This window comes from Rattus norvegicus, chromosome 16 (genome assembly GCF_021556685.1).
Source record: "Rattus norvegicus strain SHRSP/BbbUtx chromosome 16, alternate assembly SHRSP_T2T, whole genome shotgun sequence".
Taxonomy (NCBI): domain Eukaryota; kingdom Metazoa; phylum Chordata; class Mammalia; order Rodentia; family Muridae; genus Rattus; species Rattus norvegicus.
Genome location: NC_141549.1, coordinates 75,616,649 through 75,644,039, shown reverse-complemented (window position 1 = coordinate 75,644,039; position 27,391 = coordinate 75,616,649). Strand labels below are relative to the sequence as shown.

Sequence of the window (27,391 nt, the reverse complement as noted above, 5' to 3'; positions counted from 1 at the left end):
AGGGGACTTCTACAAACTGGGATTTGTAGAAGCTAGGCAGGAAGGGTGTCGTCTTTTGGTTAACACTGCTGAAATGAAACACCATGACCAAAGAAATGTAGGGAGGAAAAGGTTTATTTGGTCCTACACCTCCACAGCACTGTTCGTCACTGAAGGAAAAGAGCACAAGAATTCAAACAGGCAGGAGTCTGGAGGCAGGAGCTGATGCAGAGGCCATGGAGGGGTGCTGCTTACCGGCTTGCTCCCTTTGACTTACTCAGCCTGCTTTCTTAGAGAACCCAGGACCATGACTCCAAGGATGGCCCCACCTACAGTGGGCTGGCTGGGCCCTCCCCCCATCATCACTCCTTAAGACAATGCCCTATAGCTGGATCTTATGGAGACATTTTCCTCAATTAAGGTTCTCTCCATTCAGATAACTCTGGCTTGTGTCAGGTTGACATGAGACTAACCCATGCAAGTATGCTGACCTGTGCAGACCTGACAGGGGGAGGGAAGTAAACTGGAGCGCCATCCTTGCAAGAGTACTGCAGGCTGGTAAAGCAGTAAGAACAGAGGTCTGGCGACCAGCACAGATGCGAAGAGCTGGGGCCAGTGTGGTTGGAACACAGTGAACAACGGGGGCATGATGGGAGGAGCCTGGGGTGGGAAGAGAAGGTGGTGGAAGACAGCAGACCAAACTATGATTCTCAAAAAAAAAATCTCATCCTGGATTAGCTGATTCCGTATGGGGTGACTGGCTTCTGGAAATACTGGAGCAGAGGAACGTGATGGTTTTGTTTATGATTTTTTTTTAAATGAGCTGTCACTTCTTAGCCAGGAGGGAGGAACAAGGAGATCATCTAGGAGACCTCCAGGTCGCCTAGACAAAAAAAAAAAAAAAAAAAAAGCTAGAATTCATTGGACCTACCATGAAGGGAGAGCTAAGAGGATTGCAGGGCCAGAGGCGGAGAATGAGGCACAACTCAAGCTGTGGTGACTTCCTCTGCAAGCGCCTGTGAAGAGACCCTTCTTTCAGAAGCACGCTCCAGCCTCCCCACGGAGAGGAGGAAACCCTACACTCTGATGTCCCTGGCTGTGGACTCACTCCTACAACTTATCTTTGTGCCTGTCTGGTTTTCCAGCCAATGAGGAAGGGTCGTTGCTGCTATGGAAACGATGATCTATTGAGGCGTGGTGAGGAGAAATTTATATAACTCAGTTATTATCACTCACCAAAGCTGCTCCAGCCTTCTCGTGCTAAGCGCTGTGTGAGCTGATTGGTATACACGCCTGACTTTCTATTATGCCCTATTTATTGATGGCTCCCAAATGGTACTCAGCCTAGACCTATCCTCCGAAGGATAATATATCTTAGTATGACTATATAAGAAATATGGCACACACATCTGTCATGTTAAAAAGATGAAACCTTGTCTAACTCCCAGCATCGGTAGATTGCTAGTGCAGTTCCAACTCTCAACAGAGAGTTTGCTATGAATGGCCATGAATAGAGAATGCAGCTGATCAGAGTGCAGGGGTTAAGTAACTGTGGAGCGCTCATCCCTATAGGAGACATCTTTTTTTTTTTTAGCCTTTGTTCCCATTGGATTTTTTTATCCCCTTTCCTGGTTTTCCATCCATAAACCACCTATCCTATCCCCCTCCCCCTGCTTAAAGTTGTTAAGGTGTTCCCCCACCTACCCATCCACCTACCCATTCCTGCCTCCCCACCCTGCTGACATTCCCCTACATTGGGGGTGGGGAGGTCCAGCCTTGGCAGTATCAATACCAGCTTCTCTTCTCATTGATGCCCAACAAGGCCATGGGTCTGTTCATGTGTACTCTTTGGATGATGGTTTAGTCCCTGGGAGCTCTGGTTGGTTGTTCTTATGGGGCTGCAAACCCCTTCAGCTCCTTCAAATCTTTCTCTAACTCCTCCAAGGGGAATTCTGTTCTCAGTTTAATGATTGGCTGTGAGCATTCGCCTCTCTATTTGTCATGCTCTGACACAGCATCTCAGGAGACACCTCTTGGCATCCCCAATAGTGACTGGGCTTGGTGGCTGGATGTATATGGGCCAGATCCCCAGGTGGGGCAGTCTCTGAATGGACTTTCCTTCAGTCTCTGCTCCACACTTTGTCTCCGTATTTCCTTATAGGAGACATCTTTATCCTACCTCCTCCACACAGGGTTCAGGAAACATTGCAGAAGAGGGAGCAGAAAGATTCTAAGAACCAAAGGTTACAGGGAGTGAGTGTCTGTGAAAGTCTCCTCTGGACATATCAGGTCCACTGCACTGGGGAACTCACAGTGACTTCACAAGACCAGCACAAGAACAAGCAAGCCAAACTTCCAATAGATGTCGAAGCCAGACCTCCCCAGATCAGCTGTCAACCCCATCCCGGGCCCCACAGGAGACATAGATAGCTTGGGGAAGGAGCAGGTGAGTCAGGAGACCTTCAATAGGAGATGGTGAAACCCCAGCTGTTCTTCCAGCAGTGAGGGGTCCAGTGTGCTTGTGAGCATCTATGGTATTGGCTGAGATCACCACCATCCAGTGCCTGTTTCCAACCCCTTTGTAGGCATGCATGCTTTCTGCAGATTCACTTCCTCCCAAGCTGAGCCCGTTTGACTCTGTCCTCTCACCAAAGCTGAGACCAAGTCTTTCTCCTGCATTTTCCATCCCGGCAATGCTCTCCCATTCTCTACCCAGCACCTATGACATTGTTCTTGGGGTCCCCCCCCCGGTAACTTTATTTAAATGTATTTGTTTTTATTTTTATGGGCATTGATGTTTTACCTGCATGTGCATCTCCGTGAGGGTGTCAGATTCCCTGGAGCTGGAGTTACAAACAGTTGTGAGCTGCCATGTGGGTGCTGGGAATTGAACCCAGGTTCTCTGGAAGAGCAGTCGGTGGCCTTAACCACTGAGCCATCTCTCCAGCCTCTGGATTCTTTGACAATTTTGTACATAGATATACCGTAGGTTGGTTATTTTCACCCTTCTCTTCCCTCTTATGCCCATTTCCCACTCTCTTTGAATACTTTATTCTTCCCATTAAGTCCTCTCTTACCCATGTCTTGTGTTTTACTTTCTGGTGTTTTACTTTTATTTTCTAGTGACTTGAGTTTATTTAATGCCGCAGGCATGAATATGAACAGGGTTTTGTTGTTGTTGTTTGTTTGTTTGTTTGTTTACCAATGCACACACAATTTACCAGTGATCCCACCACTGAAGAATATTACTTTCTCTCTCACCCCAGCAACCATTAACTGGCAGTTGCTCCCCAGGGAAGGGTGGGGCCTTCACGATCCTCTCCTCTCTCCATGATGCAATGTTTCCTGGCTTAATCTCCTGCAGGCGAGTGCAGCTACTGTGAGTTCATGAATACAATCACCCAGCCATGTCCAGAAGATAGCACCTGACAGTACTACTCAGCCCCATTCTCTGGCTCTTGTGCCTTTTCTCCCTCCTTGTCTGTGATGTTCCCTGAGCCTTGTAGAGACCAAAGCCCATGCTCTCTTAGAGGGGGGCACGCAACCGTCCACATTCTCAACACCTCGTCCAGCCGTGACTCTCTGCCTTAACTGTCTCCTCTTACAAACAGAAGCTTCTCTAAGGAGAGCTGACTCTGCCTCTAGCAGCACTAACCTATGAGCATAAATATGTGTTTAGAAGGCAGTTTGACACCATATCCATTTAGCCAAACAGCAGCCTAGAGCCGATGGCATCCACGGTCATTGGCTTTTGAGCATGTTCACACAACATGCATGAATCCCCCTCCTGGCACAGTGCCCCAGATGCAATAAGGAGGTGGTTGGTTACACCCATAGCACTCATGCACAGTAACAGGGCTGTTCTGAGCTGCTGTGGTACCTGATTGCTCGTGTGACATCACGTTATCCGATGAGAGTCTACAGACGCGAGCTGAGAATCTTGAGGTGTAGAGAGTCATCCTATTACAGGAGGTGGTCCACTGAACGGCAAGTCTTTTACAAAAGAGAGGCAGAAGATCAGAAGTTACGGACACTGACTTCAAAATAGCAGGAAGAGGCACAAACGAAGGAATACAGGTTTTCCAGTTCACTGGTTCCCTATCAGGCAACCCAGAAGGACTGTGTCCCCGAAGGTTGACTTGAGACTTCAGGCTTCCTAGTAACAACTTTGTATTCTTTTATGGGGGAGAAATCTGGGGTGATCTGTTATTTGCAGGAGTCAGAATCGAACACACTCTTCAAGCCCTTTAGCTATGAAGACATGAACTCAGAACTCCTTGACTCTGAAGCCTATGAACCCTATGCCAGAGTATTCCAGAGCTCTGTCTTTGTGAATTCTATTTTATTTTTTTTTAAATATGTGCCATGCAGCAGCACCCACGAAGTACTGCCTAAAAGTGTTCGCATGGATTTGAGACAGGACGGAATTTCAAAACGGTTTAGGTGACAAGCCTGTCCTCCGGAAAACAATGTCAGTTTCTGTTGCCCAGAAATGTGACTCAAAGCCAGTTGACGCACTTTGCCAAGGGAAACTCCGCTGTTGGGAAGCCCTTTGCACCTGCGCTGCCTCTCCCCGCCCCTGCTCCTTGTGTAAACTATTCTCAGCTACTGAGGTGGAAGACAGGGTTGAAAAGCTGCTCAAGGGGACTCCCAGGGTTGTACCTGGATGCCTGACAGTTCTTAAGCCCTGCAATAAAGACAAGAGTTGATGAGGAAACTCTGTGTGGCCAGGCTAATTCCTTCTGGACATTAATTTTCTAGTATTTGCTTGTTGTGCGAAGGGATTAAATGTTTGCCACCAACAAACGTGCATGATTAGTTTTGGGCTCAAATGAAGGGATTTAGAAAACACAGGGAAAGAAGCACTTACTAAGTCGGTATACCTGTTTTTTCCCGTGTATGCCATCCCTCCAGAAAGCACAGAAGATAGGCAGGTGACACTGGCCCTTGACTGCTCCACAGGGAAGCAACGAACTCAGAGACACTGAACAAGTGGTGAACCCCCAACTTGTTTACAGTCAGTGTTTTAATCTCCAAACTCCCTTCTGAAAACATTTTCTGACTCTTCCCCTGGATTATTTACCTCTCCTGTAGGGAAAACCACAGCAAGCAGGAGGGCCGTGGTGTAGAGGCAAACCATTGGAATCTGAACTTTAAGCCTCAGCTGCTTAACCACAAGCATTCTGGCCTTGACAAGAAGAGTCGCTCCTCGATCTGATACAAACTCTCTTCACATACAAATAAGATTCCCATTTGCACACAAAAGCATGGAATGTTCCAGAAGTTGAAGAAGAATGTTCCCAGCGTCTTGGAGCCTGTTAAATGACAGAACCAACTATGGACCTGTCACTTCCTCTCAGCAAATTCTGCATTTTGCCTGCCATGACGAAGCTTCTTGACTGTGTCCCCATTCATGTATCTCCTACAGTTTGACATTTCTACCCAACTCCCTTGCACTTACCCTTCCACTCATTCGATGGTTTATAGATTCACTCGCTGTAGTTGCGAACAGCCACTATGTGCTCAGTAATGTACCATGTGCTTTAGGAGTACACTGGGGGGAAATGGGTTCTGCCCTTCTTTTTTGCAGATCCTGAAAAATGTTGAGCAAACAGGTGAGCGTGTAACAGGGTAGAAGTGCGGCAGAGTGAGAAGCCCAGTGGAAAGGTTTGTTCAAACTGGTCAAGTTTTCCAGACATGATGCCACACACCTTTAATACCAGCACTTAGGGAGCAGAGGCAGCCTTGTCTGCATGGAAAGCTCCTGACCACACAGGACTACGAAGAGAGACCCTCTCTCAAGCAACACTGAGAATCAGGTTAGCAGAGCAGTGCATTGCTTGTAAAATGACTTGCTGTAGATGTAGGATCTAGCCAGAAGAGTCTCCGCAGGAGCGGGAAAGAAAGCAATGGTCCTGGGGTCAACATGAGCTGAAGCAGGGAAGGACATAGGGGACAAGATGCCCTGAAAATAGAAAGCAAAGAGGAGAGGAGAGAAAACTAAGGCGGGTGGCTAGCAGGGCTCAGATGCTACAGGGAGATGGAGGTTATGCTAAGACTCTATAGTATCATTGTGAATCCAACAGATGCTTTTAAATCCAACACCACAGAAGGAGTGGCTCAAGCTTTTACATTTTATCTTTTAAAAAAATTGCTTTGACTACTGGACTATCCAAATCAACTGAAGAGAGCAATTGTGTCTTCAGGGAGTCATCAACTCCTCCTAAACGTATTTGGGGAATAAACTCAAGGATACTTGCACATCGATTGGGTGGTAAAGCTAGGGCCGGCTCCTAGGCAGGTTGGTAGCAGCATAAGACAAAGAAGTTGAGAGTTGGCAGAACCTGGGAGGAAGCCAAGTCTAGTAATGTTTACGGTATACCAAAAGCCTGTGCACAACCAGAACGTGAGCTGGGCCACAGAACAAGGCTCAGAGGAGAAGCCCCTAAGATTCCCACTCTTTCTTTCTCCAATAACAATAGTCAAGAATTCAGTCCTGTCACAGCTGTCTTTACCCCATTCACATGTAAACCCAGGACCCAGAGTATTTCCCAGTTCATTTTATGTTGTTTTGAATTATTTTATTTAAGAAAAATCTTTAAAATATTTAGCAGTTGAGATTTAGTCAGAGAGAGCTGCGCAGGTAGCATACGGGGGCTTTTTATCCAGAGTTCAATCTGTTCCAGGTTTTTATACTTAAAAAACGATGATTCTTCTTAGCAACTGGTCTGGGGGTTTTACTGTATTCTACGTCCTTATATGAAACCCATTCCAGATTTCTTTTTCTTTTTTTCCTGAGTATAGTTGTGGCTAATCCTTTTTTAAAGTTAGCAAAGATTTTTTTTTTCCAGGATGATTTGTTAATCACGCTCTCAGTCTTCAATTATCATACCCTTACAACAAAGGGTAGTAGTTTTATTTAGAAAATTTCAGCCTGACATTTAGTTTGCATCTGAGAAAGGAAATAATAAATTTCACCTAAGACCCAAATGCATTTATAAACCCTTTCAGTGGAACTGTGGGAAAAAAATACCCAACTTTATTGGAAAGAATTACAGCACAAGGCAATTTTTTTTTCTTTTTTACAAAATGTCTCCTCCTTTTGAACGATGCTTTTGCATGTGAAATGAAACAGCTGTCTTTGGTTAAACCATCAGTCTATATTTGAACTGTTTCCTCAAATAGAAACGGAAGATAAACTGTTCCTTTTTAAAATTTTAATTAGCTGTCCAGATTCAAATACTGAGCCCTGGTGTTTATAGCGACTTCAGAAAGAAAACACTTGTGAACATAAACCAGCTTGTTTTCCAAAGGAAGTGAGCATGAGATATTTGTTACATCTATAGCAGCACGTGTGTTTCTGCAATCTGTGACCACAGCTGAAATAAGTCTTTATGAGCAATCTCCTCCTACCCACTAGAGCGCCCACCCACTCCAGGTGCACATCTGGCTATGGGATGCTATGCTAGTTCCACCATTCTCAAAGTGAAGGTTAGAGAAAAAAGGATCGCTGGTGCGTGCCTCGGAGTCTGATGAGTACAGATGGTACCCGCAACCATGCATAAAGATCTCCTTACTGTACTTTATTTTCCTAAGTGGGGTACCACATCTGGCCTCGTGTCAGAGCAGACGAACATACCTGACCTCCTCTTCCTTCCTTCTTTCCTCTCTTTTCTTTCTTTCTTTCTTCCTTTCTTGCTTTCTTTCCCTTCTTTCCTTCTTCCTTCCTTCTTTCTCACCTTCCTTCTTTCTTTCTTTCTTCATTCTCTTTCTCTTTTTCTTTCCTCAATTCCTCCCTTTCTTTCTTTCTTTCTTTCTTGCTTGCTTGCTTTCTTGCTTTCTTGCTTGCTTGCTTTCTTTCCCTTCTTTCCTTCTTCCTTCTTTCTCTCCTTCCTTTCTTCTTTCTTTCTTCTTTCTCTTTCTCTCTTTCCTCAATTCCTCCCTTCCTTCCTTTCTTCTCTCTTTCAATCTCCTTTCTTCTGTCTTTTTTTCTTTCTTCCCTTCCCTTCCTTCCTTCTTTCTTTTTCTTCCTTGTTTTTGTTTTTTTGAGACAGGGTTTCCTGTATGACCTGGGCTGTCCTGGAATTCACTTTGTGGAGCAGCCTGGCCTTGAACAGAGAGATGCACCCATGTCTGCCTCCTAAGTGCTGGCCTTAGCCCGGCCTTTGAAACTACAAAGTGCTTTGTGGGTAGAACCACCCTGAGCAGGGACAATGCTTCTCACTTTGGATGTTTGGAAAGATGTTTGCAGCAGAAACCATGGGGCCATGTATTCGGTGCCGGCAGATAAAAAGGGGCCATATATAACCTCAAGAAAGGAACATTTAAAAACAAAATAAAACAAAACAGCGTTTGTATTGGAACCCTGCAGCTTAATTCACAATCTTTTTGACACATATACATAGAAATTTGAGATGACTTTTCTGAATGTGCGCTAAAATTACGTGTGCTTCCTGGCAATTTTTAAACGCTGGTGAAAGATACAAGTACGCACCACTATTTAAGAGCACCGGCTTTTCTTTAGAGGCAAAGTGGCTGAAATTGGACCGAAGTTCAGAGAACTGGGCAGGAACCAAACAAGAATGGAAACGGCCATTCTGCCCATCTGTTGGCTGCTCTCGTCTGTTACTAGTTCTGTTTGGTTTTGAGACAGGGCGTCATCACCGTGCAGGTCGGCCCGAAACTCACAAAAGTCACGCGATTCCCCCCACCATGCCCAATTCTGCTCCATGCTATCTACTATGGCAGCCACACACTGTCACACCCAGCTTCTCCTTCTGAGTGTCTGAGTTAAAACTCTTTAGACGTTAACTAGAGGGATGCTATGGATGGAGTTACTGCTGTAATAAAAGCCTAGGGTAGAGAGGCATAAAACAAGCAGAGGACACTAGGTGCTGGCCATGCACAAGCTCCATTTAGACGAGACTGCTCACGTCCTGCTGGGCTCAGCAGCTGACCTGGCCCTGAAGATGGTTCTTACATTATCGTGTCCTTTTAAGCTCCATGTTTGCTTGTTCCGCTACTTTGTAATTAGGACAAGGGTGAGAGGTTCAACTCCTCTAAGAAACTGACTCAAACATTTTTTCTAATGCCGACCACACACCTGATTTCCACCTATAATTGTTTTAAAGATAAATAATTAGTCAGGTAAATAAAAGACAGGTGAGCCATGGGCTAAGGCTTCCCACCACCCCTGGGCAGCGTACTCATGAAGGAGCTGCCTAAGAGTGATGGGGCAGGGCCAGCTAGGGAGTCTTCTCCCAGAAGGCCTTGCAGCTCCTGAGGTACATCAGCTAGAAGTCAGTCATTGCCACAAGAGGGATCACAGGAAGACACATTTTAACTTGCCAAAGGGAGGAGGGGCGAGAACGATAAGACTCAAAATGCAGGGGCTGATGCATGTCAGGCAAATTTGGGCTACCCTGCAAGAGCCCTGCCTTGTTGAACACAGTCTAAGTGAAAGACTGTGGACTGAGAGCATTCAGGAGTGGCTAGTCAGCATGCTGTAAACATGGATTCTTTGTTGGCATAGGTAGTGTTTATCTTATATTATTCTTTTCACACCAGAGCCTGTATCAAGTTATACACAGATTTAAAGTATCACATTTTCCTATTACATATAAGAAAATACATACATGTGTAATATACATATAGTTGAAGAACATGGGAACTGAAACACTAATTTTAAAAAGAAGCTTTTCAACTGTGTTGTGTTGTTTCCTATTCTTATTCTTTCTATCTATCTATCTATCTATCTATCTATCTATCTATTCTCTCTCTCTCTTTTATAAAAGACATGTTGTAAGTCAGAATGATGACACTCTGTCTAATGGGCCACAGCTCAGAGTCTGAAAAGCCACTGGACCACTTGTAAGGACATCAATGACATGAAAAGAGAAGAACCTTGGAGTGACAGAAACTCTTACTCTGGGGCCATCCATACAATGACTTAAGATTACTCTGAAAGTCCCCTCAACTAGAGTGCAGACTTGCCTAAGTGCATCAGGCAGTGTGATCATGTGTTTTCTCCTTCCCCTGTCCCATTGTCCAGTCTCCAAAACTTACTTTCCACACATCTCCCATGGACTCTGATGTCTTCTAAAGAAACAACCCCTGGGTCACGACACTCTTTCTTTCCCAGTCATGGGATAACATGACAGTAGCTGCAAGACCAGAGCAGTGGGAGGAGACAGTCACTGAGAGAAATGGCGGTCCTGTTGACCAAGGATGGAGACTCAGGGAAGCCCTGACAGACAAAGTATATCAGACACATGCCCGGACACACAACAGCCACCTCTCTTGGAAGCATTGAGGAGAAAATATGTTAATTTACTGGTTTTTATTTTGATTCATGAGTCTGAGAATTAAACCTCCAAGCAAGTTCTGTGATGGCTGCCAAGTGTAAGCATTTCCCTCTACAGACAAACTTGAGTTAAGACAGCTTAAAGCATCGTTGGCGATCGTGGAAGAGACCTGAATGTGTCTTTGGTGTGTTGTCGAGTTCAGAGTCACAGGGAGATGAGAGCAAGTTGGGGTGCCTCATGGGTCCTTCCCCAAGCAGAGGAAGTACCACACACTCTCTGACTTCTATTTGTTTTGAAAAACGAGCACCATTTATCAGTAGCCTGCCCTTTAGAGCACACTGACCTTCAATTCTTTCAATATTCCTTTCCTTTTTAAACTGTCTTTCCATCCATTCCTGTTGCTTTTGCCTTTTCCCTCCCAAGTTATAATATACTACACATGTTCTCAAATCTTGTTAAATGTCATGTCTGGTTTATTGCATTCTAAGTTTTACTTCAGATGTACATGAAACAATCCTTTCAGTCTTTGAGGAAACGGATTGGGGTGAATGTGGCAGAGGAGTATCCTGCGCTCTGTCATGTAGATCCGTAAGGTGGAAATTTCTGGTTTCTTTGTGGACTCAGCTAGGTTATAATGGTGTTCTACTGAAGCAGACACAGGGAAAAGGATGTTTTTGCTATAGCAAGAATGTAAAAGGATACATGGTGTTTAGAAAGAATATAAAGATGACTCACAATGAGAGCTGAAGCATTGGTTCACTGTGCTCTGCCTTAACAGTCTTCTCTGACAATGCACAATGTATCATTCACTTGACACTGTGTGACTGAGCCACACTTGTGGAGACTTCGTAGAGAGAAACTCACCAAAGAACTTCTCCTACAATTCCTGTGGCTTCTTGCTGCTTCCACAGACTCTGGTCAATTGGCGGTCTCTTCTGATTGAACTGACCTTGCTGACTCATGAGTGGTGCCTGCAGAGCGGGCTGGACTGCAGCTGCTGGTTCATGTTTGGTGTTTGCTAGTGGACTGGACTGAGAACAACAAAGATTGGAATCACCCCAAAGAACTATTTCTAAACAGGTCCACTTCCCCTGTGCCCTAATAACCTTCCTTTTCCACTACCTCTGGTAGGTGGTAGCCCAGAGGGGAGGTTGAACCCTTATTTAAAAAGGTTGTGAAATATGTTTGCTTATAGATTCAGATAACTGACAGATCAGAGTAAGTGAGGTATGTTTCAGGGGACACAAAGTGGTTTGAGAGACCTACCACCAATTATTATCATTTTAAGATTTTGTGTGTGTGTGTATGTGTGTGTGTGTGTGTGTGTGTATGTGCATGCATGCATGTCTGTGTGTGCCCCACATGTTTGCAGGTGCTCACAGAGACTAGAGAAAAGCCTCAGATCCCCTGCAGCTGTAGTTGCAAGCAGTTGTGAACCACCTGACGTGGGGGTTGGAACTTAAACTCCAGTCCTCCAGAAGAGCAATGTGTGCTCTTAACCACCAAGCCATCTCTCCAGCCCCTCGCCGACTAGATGTGTGGATTTTAGCTTTTCTGCTAAAGCGTGTGACTGGGGAGCCAGAGTCTTGTATCCCAGTCATGATTCCCAATTTCTCCCAGGCAACTGCCTTTCCCTCTGCAGCTAGACAGAGGTTCAGCATATCTTATCTTCAGGCAGATGAGGATAACTTTGAGGGCTTTGAGGATGACAGAGTGGCCATCTGCCTGTTAACCTCACTTCCTTCCTGCCAGCTGTCTGCAGTCTGTGAGCACAGTCTCCGTTACCTTAGCTGCTGTGGTTTCTACTCCATGCTCAATCACTGATGATGTACTTACGAGATTCCACACGTGACGGAGAGCACCTAACAGTAAATTATAAAGCCTGTAGTGAGAACCTTCTCCTGTTTCGGCTTGTCGAACGAGCTCTGTGCTTTATTCTGGCAAATTACATTCGCCTGAGCTAGACTGGTTCTCTGTCTTCCGTTTGCGGCTCATTTCCAACTTTCTGTTTGTCTAACCTTAAAGTCCTTTCAGAACGCTGAGTTCCCGTTCCCGGACTTTCCTCCTGGCTAGGCAGGCTCAGTGTCCACACTTTGTACTGCAATTCTTGGCAGGCTTACCAAGGAAGGCTCGGCTCAAACCAAAGGGAAGTGTGTGTGTGTGGTGTGTGTTGCAGTTGGTGGAGTGGGGCAGGCTTTTGTGCAGCAGCTGCAAGGTTGGGTCTCCCTCGTGCTGCCTGGGTTCCTGATGCAGCTAAAGGAAAGGCTGGGCTGTGGAGAATTGAAATGTGATTGACCCAGTAGCCATGGCTTCCTCTCCTTCATACGTCTGGCAGCAAGTTAAACCCAGAAGACACAGGCTGGGTATAGGTCAGCAGTGGCAGGGAGAAGACAGCCAAGGGACCTCAGCCCCTGGAATTTGTTTAGTTGGAAGATTTTTTTAAAATTACTTCAAGTATGCTGCTTGTTACAAACCTGTTTAAATTATTGGTCTCTTTTAATTTAATTAAAATTTTAATTGGTTTAATTTGGTCGGCTCTACCCATCTAGGATTTAACCCATCTCTTTCCCATTTCCCTTAGCGGAATCCAAGTTTTTAATTCCCATTCTAAAAATTTTCTGTGCTTCCCTTGTGTCTGTTAGAATGTGTCTCCCACTGCATCACTGCGCTGGCTAGTTTTATGTCTGCTTGACACAAACTAAAGTCAACTGAGAGGAGAGAGCCTCAATTGAGAAAAATGCCTCATAGTATCCAGCTGTAGGGCATTTCTTATTGAATGATTGATGGGAGACGGTCCAGCCCATTGTGGGTGGAGCCATCCCCGGACAGGTGGTCCTAGGTTCTGTAGGAAAGCAGGCTGAGCAAGCCATGGGGAGCAAGCCAGTAAGCAGCACCCCTCCATGCCCTCTGCATCAGCTCCTGACTCCAGGTTCCTGCCCTGTTTGAGTTCTTGCCCTGACTTCCTTTGGTGGAGAATAGGGCTGTGGAAGTGTAAGCCAAATAAACCCTTTTCTCCAGGAGTTGCTTTGGATACAGTGTTTCGTCACAGCAGCAGAAACCTTAAGACAATTCCTGTCTGTGGAGACAGAGGCAAAGTCAGGGAAACTTCAGGAATAACATTTCTCTTCTGTGTTTTACAAGCACCATGACTCCAGACCTCTGGCCCCCAGGGCTGATAGTGAAGCATTGTTTTATGCTATTCAGTTTGTGGGGGAAACTACTTCAGAGTTTAATCAAGCATTCTCCCCAAGTGGCCGTTCCATAACTCTGTTTAACCCACAGTGCACATCACCCTATGAAATAATTTCAGGTACCAATCCACGCAGAAAGTACACCAATTTATGGTATTCACACCCATATACTTAAGTCTGTAATGCCTATATCTATGAAAGGTACATATTTGAAAGTACATACATCGTTTGTGTTCCCCAACATCTAGATGGCTGCCTGAATATTGTGTGGTGAATGAAATGTCTGTTGAATGAATGATGGACTTGTTGGCTTCAGAAATGGAACTCAATTTAGATCATCTCTGAATGAAATTCTTTATCATACTGTTTGTGATGTGGCTTTTGTATCAGCTGTGGGGTGTATGGTATAGACAACAGTGCCGTTTACACCATGAATGCTTGGACTTAAACATCAATAACCAAATAAGGAAGAACAGTGCATTATGTGAAAATACTCCGTATTTTACCCTAGTCTTTTATTTTGTCTCATAACTGAAGAAACCTAATTTTTCCAAATTGAAATGCCACCATTGGTGTTTATATAATTTGTCTTCTGTCTTTTAATTAATGCAAAGTAATAAGAGCTTCTGTCACCTTATAAACCACACAAAAATATTATTCCAAATATAAATTAGTCAGTCTTTCCAGCCACAAATGGGAACTAATTATACATGATTATATTTTTTCACTTGTCTTTGCATGGATATGCATAAAATATAAACACATAGAAACGATACATTTACCAAGAAAATGTGCATTGTGAAACAGAGAGACATTGTATGATCAGGACAATATAAACGTCCGTGGCTTACACGCACACTATCTGTGATGTTTTCATAAGTGTGGTTTTAAATGGCTGCTGTGCTTTACTTACACCAACACGTGACAATTAACACATTCTCCATTGTTAAGAACCTGTGTTCTTGATGATTTGTAAGTGATACCAGTAAATACTGCTGTCCACAAATCTTTTTCTTAAATCTGATTTTGATAAAGCCCACAGGGATAAAATGCATGGACGTTTTGAAGGCTTCAGTGACAGCTCTGACTTCCTTCCAGAGGCACATCGTGCTCTCTCTACACGTGTGCACAACCAACATACATGAACACACTTCATTGTTTGCACGTCCTTTGCTAATAGAAGCGAGGTCAGTTCTTCCCGTGTCGACAATGGTCGATAATACTTGTATTCTTTTCCTTAGTTGTTTGTCAGTCCCTTTGGAGGGACTGATGTCCTCCTTTCTTAGTCAAAATATATTAACCAGTATTGACAGACATGGGTGAAAAGAGTCTTACTTTGTTTGATGTTTGTTTTATAACTTTACTCTTGATTTTTTTCCCGTATGTGGATTTTTAAGTCTATACGCAATTTGTGAATACTACAGTGTGTGGATACTATAAACAGTAGGTGAACGCCACAGACGGTATATGAATACTTTTTATTATGTCTTATTAAATTCGCATGTTGGAAAGAATACCCCTGAGATGAAGTGACTGAACCCACATTCTGTGGAAAGTCTGCCATATGGTAGATGATGTCTGCATGGCAGAGTTGTAGAAATGGTGAGGGGAAATTCTTGCCCTCGCTGAGGTATGACCTAGTGCCTGTAGGTTCACAACCATCAACCTACACTGACGGATAAATGGAGGAGCAGCCTGTTCTCGGTCACTGTAAGTTCATCCTGGAGATAAAACAGGCCGTTTGATTGTTGAGGGAGTGTGTGCTCGCATACAGTGTCTGGGACTATTTAGGAAGGGAAATCAGAAAGAATCAGGTCCTAGGAGCTCACTGGATCGAGGATAACAGCCAATGCAGAGTCTGCAGTGAGGACGGCATGGACAGGGAAGGACAGAGAAGTGGAAGCTGGGGTGGTGATGCAGATGATATCAGAGTGGGCAGCAGAGTGGGCAGCAGCAGCTCCCTGCACCTTCATGGCTGAGGCAGAGAGAGTTTTGAGTGCAAGCTTAAGCACTCACAGAAGCGTCTACGTGGGGAAGGAGTTTGTCCATTTGGGCCTGCTCAGAGGAAAGTGACTTGGAGAAGCCATTACAGTCACAGAGTTGAGACAAAGTGGGGCATTTGTCTACGTTTTCCTTTTTTCTTTCATTTATTAATTATATTAAATTTTATTAGTTAAATTAACCATTACCTGAGAATCAACACTTTGGTACAGTTAAACCTTCTCTAACTCATCCTTCCCTGTCTGTCTCCCTTCGGACGCCTTGTTTTCCTTCCCCCTAAATATTCCTGCTTTAACTATTGAACCTTTAAAATGTTGCAATTATAACAAGCTCCATTGCTATTACTTTTTAAAAATATCAATAGTTTTTCTTATTACAGATGGCTTTATAGCTTTTCTTTAAATCCTGTGTATGCACATATGCACATGCATACATGCAACATTTTAAATAATAATACATTAAAATTATTTTTGTGTAATGGGTCTGAGAGAGACCTGGTTCTATGCAGTAATTTTCCTGTAATCTCTGGGTTGTCTACTCAGAGGCGTGATTAGCTATAACCATCTGAAGCTTGGATAGGCAACACGTCTTAGCTCCTTTACGTGACAGAAGATCATGCTGGAAATGGCTTTGGAACATGGTCTTCTCGGGAGCCTCCCAGGAGCTCACCCTCCTTGGATGAAGACGGCTGATGCAATGGTGTCTGGGTTGGTGTAATTCAGGAGACCGGTCACTTCCTTGTTTCCCATATTACATGCCCGGCTGTGATGCTCCCTGTCTGTTGGCGGCTGACATTTCAGAGATCCTTAGCTTTCTTCAGCATCGGCACTCAGAAAGTATATGGAGATATTCAGTGTTTGTAAATTTTATTGTTCAATGGGTTTTTTATTGTTTTTTTGTTTTGTTTTGTTTTGTTTGCCTTAATAGATGTTTCATGTTTATTATTGCTTTTTAAAATTTGGGGTCACTGCTTTAATCATTTAATACTAATATTGAAGCAATGAATGAGATTCACTGCTCCTCCTCCTCCCCCTCTCCTCCTCTCCCTCCTTTTCCTCCTTTTCCATTTTCTCCCTGCCATCTCTCCCTTAATTTACCCCTCTACCTGCCAGAGTGTTTGCTCTTTTTCTTTATCTCTTTATGTCTTCATGGGTTGCTTTCCTGTATACATAAGACTAAATCCTGGCTTTCTATGTATATATAAGACTGAATTCTTAGAAGCAAGAAATAGATGTTGGATTAAATCCAGGTGTTGTTTTCAAGGGAGAGAAACCTAGGAACTCATTCATTCCAGAAAGCACCACATTCAAACAGCAGAACATCAGTGGAAGCCTAGAACAGTGGTCACTGGCTCAGTGGAGTATCAGTGAATGAATGCCTAGAACGGAGGTCATCAGATCAGCGATCATCAGTGAATGCCTAGAACAGAGGTCATCAGATCAGCAATCATCAGTGAATGCCTAGAACAGAGGTCATTAGATCAGCAATCATCAGTGAATGAATGCCTAAAGCAGTGGTCAACAGATCAGTGATCATCAGTGAATGCCTAGAGCAGTGGTCATCAAATCAGTGACCATCAGTGAATGCCTAGAACAGAGGTCATCAGATCAGCAATCATCAGTGAATGCCTACAACAGAGGTCATCAGATCAGCAATCACCAGTGAATGCCTAGAACAGAGGTCATCAGATCAGCAATCATCAGTGAATGAATGCCTAGAGCAGTGGTCATCAGATCAGCGATCATCAGTGAATGCCTAGAACATCTCAGCCTGTGAATAGTGGTCACTAGCTCAGTCTGTGGGTCACAACCCCCATGGGGGCTGAATGACCCTTTCACAGGATGACATGTCAGGTTATTCTGAATATCAGATTTTACATTATGATTAATAATAGTAGCAAGATTACAGTATGAAGTAGCAACAAAAATACGTTTACAGTTGGGAGTTACCCCGACATGACGGAAGGGTTGTAGCACTGCTCTAAAAGATAGTTCCATAATGAACACTGTAAGCCACAAGCTCCCATTTCACACATATTTGGTTTTTCTTGAATGCAAATTAATCCTACTATGCGACACCAGAAAGAAAGACTATGATGAATTTTGGATTCTCATTAAAAATTAATAGTCTGATGCTTCCTATAAACCCAGTATCCTCTCTTGAGTTCCTAATAAAGCAGTGTGTGACAAGATAAGTTGCTAGTGACTTTAGGTAAGCAACAGGGTTTAAACAGACTGAGACAAGGCTGGCTCTCAAGTCACACTCTCAGTAATTACAAGATAACACGAAATGACTCACAGCCAAATTGGACAGAAAGACAAACCCAGCTTTCCCAAGACTACACAGAAGACACTGCACAAGCAAGACACAGAGACTGAAGCCTGAGACCCATGATTCTTCCTCAACAATGATCATTAAGCTCACCCAAAATGAGTATACCAGCATGTTACACAGGCACACGGACATACACACATTCACATACATGGCATGCACAGTTCCTCACAGGCACACAGACACACACACGCTCACACATGCAGAGCCCCTCTTGTGTCTTTTTGCCAAGAGTTCAGAGGGTAAGAAGGGCGAGAGCACACACATGACCCTCTCTTCTTCTTTTCCTTTCCTCCCTCCCTCCCTTTCCCTTCTCTTTGTTGCTATTCTATTAGATCCCAAGTTCCTTGAGAATTTCCAGGACTTATCAGTTGTTTATATTGTATTTATATGGTCCATAATGGGTATGTTTATCCTATAAATTATAATATAAAAATATAATATTTATAATCTTTATTCTGTAAAATAATGGTGTTGAGTAAAAATGAACAGACCCTTGGGGAGCGCTCTCTCTCTCTCTCTCTCTCTCTCTCTCTCTCTCTCTCTCTCTCTCTCTCTCTCTCTCTCCTGAGTTTGGCCATGTGGGTGGTTGGACCACATGGGGCAGGAAATGTGAAACCACATTTTCTCTGTGCACTGGCCTTACTGTGTGGAGAAAGGGCTCTCTCGAGGACCACCCAGACCCAGACAAAGGCAATTCTCATTTTCAGTGGCAGTGGTTTTATTCTATGACGTCACAAGATGTCCTGGGATTGTGCATAGGGGTGGCTGATTTGGGGAGGTATGGGGTTTGAGCTTGTGAGATACAGTCACATTTTTATCAACCAATGAGTACACACTTAATCTGGGGCATGTTTCTTGATAAAACCATATTCAGTGGACATTGCACATGTCTGTGAATGTGCTACAGGTAATGGTTTGGGGGTTATGAACAATGCTTATGGAATAGGCAGATTCTTCATTACAACATCTGTGGGTACGTGTTAATAGACAAACTCCTTCTAAGATGTGCCGATAAAACCTTGCACACGTTAGTATAGGCTCAACAGGAAACAAAACACGTGAGCCTAAGGGCTTTGGGGAAATTTGTTCCCCATTTATGGAATTTAAAAAAAAAGAGTAAAATCTCATTTTTGTGCCATGTAAGACCTAAGAGCATAATGAAGAATATGAATCCAAATGGGCTTTTGGTATGTGAAGAGAGAAGTGCTGTCTTGGTGGCATTTCAGCTCTCTCGCTCTGCTTGGCCTTGCAAACTGTAAGACACCATCTCTAAAGGAGGAGCTTCAAACTGGGCAAAACTCCAGGAAACTTAGGTCTTCCCTTAAAATACCCAAAGAAATAGAACTGCCTGCAAATCTACATGTGTAAATTTCTTTGAAAGACCTCATTATTGCTAGGCCAAGCAATTTGTAACAAAATATCACCAACTCCTTAATTAATGAACCAAGGCAACATTGAGACGCTCACTTGGTTACTTTATAACTATTTGACACTAAAGGGGTTTTGTTGTTTTAAGGATTGTTTTAAAAAAGCTCTTGATTAAATGAAGAGTGGTTTCAAAAGTTTAAAAGCAAGGGAATGCAGACTGCTCAGTTCCGAGGCAGACAGGAGAGTTTCTGCCCTGGCACTGTTTCAGAGATCTCACACCATCTAAACTGGCTTTGAGCTGGGAGGTGCCACACGGACACTTCCCCTAACCCTCTCTTCCCTCCTTCCATAACAAAGCTTCAGTAGCATCTTAACTGTGTAAGCTTCCCCAGGACCAACAGTAGCACAGCACCACGTGGCTGGGTTCTGAGTGCAAAATAAATGGAAATCACAGAGCGTTCCTCTAGAAAACCTTTGCAGAGCCCCCCTGCAGTGGTGATACACACCTTTCATCCCAGCACTCAGGAGGCAAGAGGCAGGTAGATCTCTGTGAGTTCAAAGCAAGCCTGGTCTACAGAGAGAGTTCCAGGACAGCCAGGGCTACACAGAAAAAAACCTAGCCCCAAAAACAGACAGACAGAGAGGAGACAGGGAGAGAGAGAGAGAGAGAGAGAGAGAGAGAGAGAGAGAGAGAGAGAGAGAGAGAGAGAGAGAGAGAGAGAGAAGGAAGGAAGGAAGGAAGAAAGGAAGGCAGGCAGGGAGAGAGGGAGGGGGGGTGTCCAGTCATTTTGGGTCACACTCTGAGAACTCCTGATTTCCTAATGTAATCTTAGAGCTCTGAGCTTAGCACTGACCTACCTGCATCTGTTCAGAGAAAGAAATAATCCCTGACTTGTTTGGGGCCTTGAGTTTGGGGTTTCTGCAATTAGCAGCCAAACATAGGTGGCAATGACACAATGTTAAGCTCTGCTGGAATCATGAAGCAGTCCCTGTGTGGCAAATGCCTGAGAATTTCAACTTCTCCTAGGAAATTAACATGGCTAATGATCACAGACCATGAGACTTTATCCTGATTTGGGGGTTTACATGACCAGAGGTCATCGTTTTTCTTGTGGATTCAGAAATGCGAATTCAAAGTCATAGTTTTGCTTTGCATCCTGGGTATAAAGCAAGTCATGCCAGGAACATGCATTTATTTTAGACTTAGGAGTTTTCAGATTTGAGTTCCATGGTTGATTCTGTCTAACTTTGACATATCCTGTGTAGCAGGGTCTGGGTGGTCCGGGACAATTCTTCCACGTGTTATTTGCCTCTCCCCTCATCGCCCATGGCTTCTGAAGGGCTAGCCTGGGTTAAAACTCTCTTCATTTCTGTTGACAGCGAACCTCCCACTGCTATAGGAAAGACTGTCAGATTTCCTGTGAGGCTGAAGAAGCACAGAGTTAGGCCTGGGGAATCTCACGTATGAGGGCCTAGGACATACTTTGCATAAAGGGGGGGGCTTTGAGTGGCTGTGCATGCCCCTATTGTGTAAGCTAGCTGGTGACTCACGGTGTTGACAAGCCAGAGGAAATCCTGCATTTCTCCCTCCCAGAGGTCTCTGGTCGCATCTGAACGTTGTATTGTCCTGCTGGAGTTGGGTGACAGTCTTCCCAACACTCATACCATGCTGCAGATGGCCTCTACAAAATGATGTCATTGGCACCGTGGGCACATGTTTTCCTGCTGTTTAGACATTTGGTAGCTCGGTGTGCACAGGCGTCTTTGTGCTCGCCCATGGCTGCGTCTTCACAGTGAGGTACCTGCCATCTTCACCCGCTGCTCTCAGTGGTGCTGTTTATTGACGGTGCTGGGATTGAAGCCAGAACTGCTTGCGTGATAGATGAGTCCTATATCAGTGTGCCATACCCCCCAACCTTCTCTCCGTTATTACTAAGAGATGTTAATCCCTGTTTCATATTCCGTCCTAAATTTACACAAGGTTGATCATCTACTTCATCATATTAAAAAAAAATACTGTGCAAGTTATCAATGATTTATAATGCCCCGGGTTCATCGATTATCTCATTAGTTTTCACAAAGGAAGCAAAAGTATCTAAGACTCGGCTCCCGCCTTAAACGATGCCCATGATAGTGGCCCGTGACTGATGCACCTCTTCAGTCACATAACTACGAAGTGAGGACCAGGGCGGATCCAGAGTGTGTGCTTGCAGGAATGATAGACTTTACAGAAGAGCTGATGGTGACCAGAGGGTTGGGAGTCTGTGTAGGTTCTAAGCCAGTGTTCCTCAGTCTTCCTAACGGTGCATCCTTTAAATACAGTTCCTCGTATTGTGGTGACCCCCCCCAACCTGACCATTAAATTACTCCCATTGCTACTTCTTAAGTGTAGTTTTGCGATGTTATAAATCATAATGTTTTCTGATGGTCTCAGGCGACCCCCGTGAAAGGGCTATTCAACCCCGACAGGATTGCAACCCGGAAGGTTGAGAGCCTCTGTTCCAAATCATGAGAGAAGGTGAAAAAATCAATTCAAGCAAGAAACAGGGCACACTGAATCTTGGAATCAAGCTGATCACGAGTTGGCAGAACACAGTAAATTAAAAAGTCTGTCCGGGCAAGAGGCATGCATGGATCACCAGTAGCATTTTGGTAGAAGAGGTTTGGCTTCTGATAAACCAACAAAACCAGAGCTGAGCCCAAAGAGCTGTGAGGCAGGACACCTCATGATATTTGCCTACCCAGATAGAGTAGATAAGCAGCAGGCATATGGAAAGATTCATGTGATAGAGGGGGAGCTGCGGAAGGTATTGGAGCTTGGCCTGCTGGGAAATTGTTCAGATATGCTCAGAGACACGCTGAATGAAATGAGCCAGAGGGAAATGTGGTATGTTCATTAATTATTAATATGCTTATGAAGCAAATGAACAACACAATTAAAGTTTAATATAAAGATGTTTAGAGGGGCTAGAGAGATGGCTCTGCAGTTAAGAACACTGACTGCTCTTCCAGAGGTCCTGAGTTCAAGTCCCAGCAACCACATGGTGGCTCACAACCATCTGTAATGGGATCTGATGCCTTCTTCCGGTGTGTGTCTGAAGACAATGGCAGTGTACTCACATATAAAACAAACAAATCATATATATATATACATATATATACATATATATACATATATATATACACATATATATATATATAGCATACACATATATATACACACACATCTTTTACTGGTCTCAGTCCCCTTCCCATATTTGGTGAAGAACCTCCCCTAAGCTCTGTGCTTAGCTGCTGTCTTTACTGCAGCAGTGCATGCTGGCGTGCACAGACTGGTCACGTCGTTTGAAAACAATCAGATACTTAGACCTCCATAGGTTCTGGCAACCAGGAATGAGTAAGGATTCCAGCACTCAGGCTGGCGAACCACTCTCTGTTTTAGGCCCAGTTGTTGGCTCTGCTCTGCCTTCCTGTTGGCAGCAGAGGCCTGTGGTGGTGGACAGGGATTCTCGCTCTTATCCGCTGTGTAGACTTGACGTTTCTTCTCGTCCGTTCTGGGCAGCCCGTACCTGTGATCACTGTTTGTTCAAAGGTAATTACTTTGAATTCAGTTGACAAGATCTACTTTTCCTCTTACTCTATCTCCTCATTCGCTTGCTTTAATTTTTCCTAGCATATTGTTGCCTAACATTTTGTAGGCCCAATGACTCCTTCCCTTTGGTTTTTGTCCCCCCCCCCCCTTTTTTTTTGCTTGTTTAATTTTGAAGGACTCAATTTTACTTGACATCTTGGTTATTTCCCAGGGTGCCCTCTTGGCTGAACTCTCTCATCTGTCATCTTGACACATTCTAATATTAAAGGTTCCTTCAATAATCACCTGTTGAGCCTTTGGGTGTTACATGGGGAGTGTCTGCTACGATCCCAGCATGCAAAGCAAGGGTGGATTGGGAAAAATCTTCATCTTATTGCCACCAAAAAATACCTTTATTCCAGGGCTTCAACTGCAAGCACAGTTATTGGAGTAATAACCATGCCAAATCCCTGGATCTAGCAACTTCCCACTAGAAAAGCAGTAGTAATTCCATACTTAGCTTACAGAGCGCCTTTGGCTGATGAGACACTTGTCTTCGTCTTCCTATACATTCGTATCATTCTCACATTACTCATGCATAGCAGACCCTGGCTCTCACATCAAAGTGAGCTTGAAGATGAAAGTCTCCATGCCATTAAGCGTTTGTCCCCGATGTGACTTGAATCAGAAATGCTAAGACAGACAGACTCTTCCTTGAGCTGGCGAAAGAAACTGGAAATTGCCTCTCTGTGGCTGAACAGCGATGCAGTGCCTCCCGTTTCAAACTTTTTGACTTACCCATATTTTCCTTTCAGTCAGAGGATCCATTTCTCACCTGTGCATCTCTCTGTATTTTACTTTGCCGCCAAGATCGAGTGGCCAGAGATTTTACCGAGGTCCCCATAGTCACCACTGAACTCAGTGCCCATCTCTCTTTGCTCCCCCCGGAATTGGAAGACGTAACTGATCTTAAAAGTGCGGTCTGAGGAATCCATCGTGAAGAACAAAGATTATTCCATCACATGGGAAATCCCAAAGGTTCATCTCAAGTCAAAGAATTTAACATGTAACTGTGTCCAATCATTTTAGCTATTCTTGTTTTGCTAATATTCTGTGGGGTGTCCTAGTAACTTTGAGAGGCAAAGCAAGTGTATGCAATAAACTTTTTTCGTACTATGTTATTTAAAAATGAGAAAAGAGAGAGCCCATGTATGTGCATGCAGTCAGTTGGAGACAAGACTTCAGACTCTGAGAAATTACATTCTTTAGGGAAGCGAGGGCCACGTTTTCTACAAGCCAAAGAGTAAAAGGGCCACGCACAGTGTAATTCTTTAATCATGTTGGAAACATATGCTCAACTTGTGTACCAATTAAGTAGAAGAAGATTAAAGAATAACTTGTATAAATTAATTGAATAACTTGTAGTTCAGGGGAGAAAAATATAGACAGAAGGCAAACTGGGAGTAGAATGACAAGACGCAGATGCAGATGTTTGACATATGCTGTTTACTGTTATCCATGCCTAGCGGCAGGCACGAGGAGGGGCATCCTGTCAAACACTCTGGAGGTTGCTGTATTGATGTAGGTCTTGCTTACTTTATATCCCTCTCAGAGAGGCAATAACAGACTTATAAAGATTACATTAGCATTTTTATGCCTTTACAACAGTGGGTGAGCTGATGGCTTTGCATCTTATTAAACAACAACAGAAAAATAAAGATATTTACAAAGTGTCCTTTCACTTCCTTTCACACTCCAAAGACGTGAGGTGTCCTGTGACTTATTAGGTGATCTCAGTTAGATCCGTGTGGGAAACCAGACTCACTTCGCCAGAGATGGGTCTGGGGGAGAGGATTCGTTTTAAAGCCTTTTGAGAGGGGACCACGAGAGACATTATCTCTTTTGCCCTCCTTCCTTCAAATGCTTAATTCGATAGAATTTTACATTTAAAACAGTTGAGGTCCAAAACAAGATAATTTGAATTAGATCTCAGCTAGATCTTGTGTGAATAAGAAAGATAGAGACTGTGTTAAAACTGTTAGCTTTCTAATACTGTAGCTAAATACCCAAACCAATCAACTTATATAGAAGAAAGGGTTACTTTTGCTGCCAGTTTTGAAGGTCTCAAAGAAGGCTCTGGGAACTGTCGCTGCTGCATTTGTGGCCCCCTTTGCCTTAACGTACTTCACCTCATGCTCAAGAATGAGACAGGAAGAGGAAAATCTAGGACACCCCTATACATTTCAAGGGTACAGCCTCCAAAACCAGAAGATCTCCCACCGGGGCCCAACTCTTAATAGTTCTACTCGCTTGATCCAAGAAGCTGGGCCCAAGCTTTTCAGTGCAAAGGTCTATGAGATTTTAAAGAGCCCAACAACGGAAAAAAGCGAAGACAATGAGTGTGAAACCATTCTCAGCAATGCACAGGCTATGAAAATAGAAGTGGTAGATTGCTAAGAACTGTCTACCAGGAACTGACTTCACCCAGGAAGAAAATGGCCGTGCTGGACATTCCAAGTTACCTACTCCTTGTCACTTTGCGTAGACATCTTGTTTGTCAGACGGCTTGTGTGTGATCTGCATAATCTATCTAGAGGATTATGTTAATAACACTGTAGGAGAACCTGGCCTATTGTGGTGTTGGAAATTCTTTGTTGATATAACGTGTCAGAATCATAAACCATCCAGGAGTATGTTTGGTTACTAGGCAACACGGGGAAAGTTGTTTTCTTCTGTTGTTTCTTTCTGAAAAAGACTCTAGGGAAGTGCTGGACCTCGGGACACAGATGACTGGAGATGAGAAGACACCAAGCCGTCTACAAGCTGGACGAAGAAGCAGAATCAGTTCCAGCTGGGGCCCTGGTTACATGTTAAAGACCTGGTTTCTGACAGTTCTCCCCCAACAACATTAAGTATTTCACCATGTACAGTGCACGTGACTCTGGTCTTTTTTTGTGAAGCACAGAGTTCTATAGTTGAATCATTTGAAAGGGGGGGGGGAGGCAATGTTTTTCATATATAAAGAGCTTCTAAGCATAAAAGCCAATATTGAACTGCAGTAGATAAAATGCTAATAGGTAATTTGTAAAAGTAGAAATGCAAATAAATGATAATCATTGTGGAAAAGTATTTGCCCTCAGCATCCATAAAAATATAACTGATAAGGTATATGGCAATCTTCACTGATCCAACCTAGAAGTTTGTGACAGCAGTACACACACGCAGACACAGGTGCACAAACAGACATATAAACACACACAAACACACCCAGGCACATGCATACGTGTACACACACAAACATGCTCAAACACATACACACATGCACACAAACACACACACACACACACACACACTCACACACACCTGCCCCATCATAGCTGGAAGGGATATGATAAAGGTGAGTCTTCTTTAAGTCTGTGTTTTCGAATCAGCAACAGCACCGTGGAGTTATGTAAGAGATATGTGTTATGTAAGAGATTCTCAAAGCACTGTGAGTGCTCCCTGCGTGAAGGTTTGAAATACCTGTTTATTAAATCATAGGACTCTTCATAGGATGGACCATTTACTCCATAGCTTATCATACATCAACACGGTATAGCCTCCAAGGATGACTAGTGCATGGGAAAGCGTTCACGATGTATTAGGTGTAGAAGAACGCTTCGGGAAACAAATCAATTTCTAATTGACTGTAACCGACAGTAAGCATAGGAAATACCGGAAATGAAAATGAAAATGCTAATGCAAGCTGTGGCAAAGGGCTAGAGTACTTTATTTTCTTTCTTGATTTGTTAATTTATTTTCCTAGTATTGGGAAAGCATCTAGAGTTCAAGAAAGCAAGGGATTAATTTTCCCAAAACAAACAAACAAAAAATATGGAGTGGGGAGGGAGCTGTGGAAAGCAGTCCCTTGAGACAGGATCAGTCACTGAATCTGGAACTATGAGACCAAAAAGCCCCAGGCATCCTCTGGTGTCACCCTCCGCAGCGCTGGTGTGATGGGTGCAAACATGGTCACACCAGACTTTTACGGGAGTTCTGGAAATCCAAACTCAGATCTTTCTGCTGGTACGACAGTGTTTCTACCTACTCAGCCATCTCCCCAGCCCTACTGTGCTCCTCTTTCTCCTCCCTCGCCCTCCGCCCTCTGCCCTCCACCCTCCGCCCTCCGCCCTCCGCCCTCCGCATATAACTTAGGAACCGAACATATGTAGCAAAGCAAGCTGAGAAGTGTGCTCAGTTCTTTTCCTGACAGGGCTCCCTGATCAAACATCTGGAGAATGAGGATACAGACTGTGCGCAGGAAGAGTGGAGAGAGGAGACTTGAAGCCAGTGTACCGACCTGTGCCAGTGTTCCCTGAACCCAGGTCAGGCAGAACCCAGAGGAAGGTGGTGCTTTTTTACTTAGTACATTGGAAGATGGCACTCTATGACCCTTCACCTCTCCACTTACCCCTTCACTCTAAGCAAGAACGTGAGTCTTAAAGGAAGTTCCTGACAGGCAGACCGCCCACTTCCGTTCCCCATCGTTTCTTAAAACAGCCGGCCCTGGAGTACGGAGAGGAGGCCATCTTATCTCCCCTTCTGCTTGACAAGGGTCAAGGTCCAGCAGGTCTAATGGAGGCGTAGAGGATCAAAGCTCCGTG

The 27,391-nt window shown here is 44.1% G+C and overlaps 1 protein-coding gene and 2 long non-coding RNA genes across 3 annotated transcripts in view; 1 reads left to right on the top strand and 2 right to left on the bottom strand.

Annotated features, from left to right (window-relative positions):
- Positions 1-27,391, bottom strand: part of Erich1 (glutamate-rich 1) — a gene marked incomplete at its 5' end in the record, with an annotated part of 52,793,804 nt that overhangs the window by 8,020,324 nt on the left and 44,746,089 nt on the right.
- LOC120097515 (uncharacterized) overlaps positions 1-27,391 on the top strand; it is a 97,928-nt gene that overhangs the window by 59,039 nt on the left and 11,498 nt on the right.
- LOC148000614 (uncharacterized) lies at positions 98-12,383 on the bottom strand. 2 transcript variants are annotated; one of them, XR_015640052.1, is made up of 6 exons: positions 12,120-12,383; positions 11,148-11,314; positions 5,441-5,572; positions 5,063-5,294; positions 3,860-3,972; positions 100-862 (listed from the first exon to the last, which is right to left on the bottom strand). It is a non-coding gene; the product is annotated as an uncharacterized LOC148000614 (long non-coding RNA). The 2 variants fall into 2 exon arrangements; XR_015640051.1 differs by lacking the exon at positions 5,063-5,294 and having other exon boundaries at positions 98-862.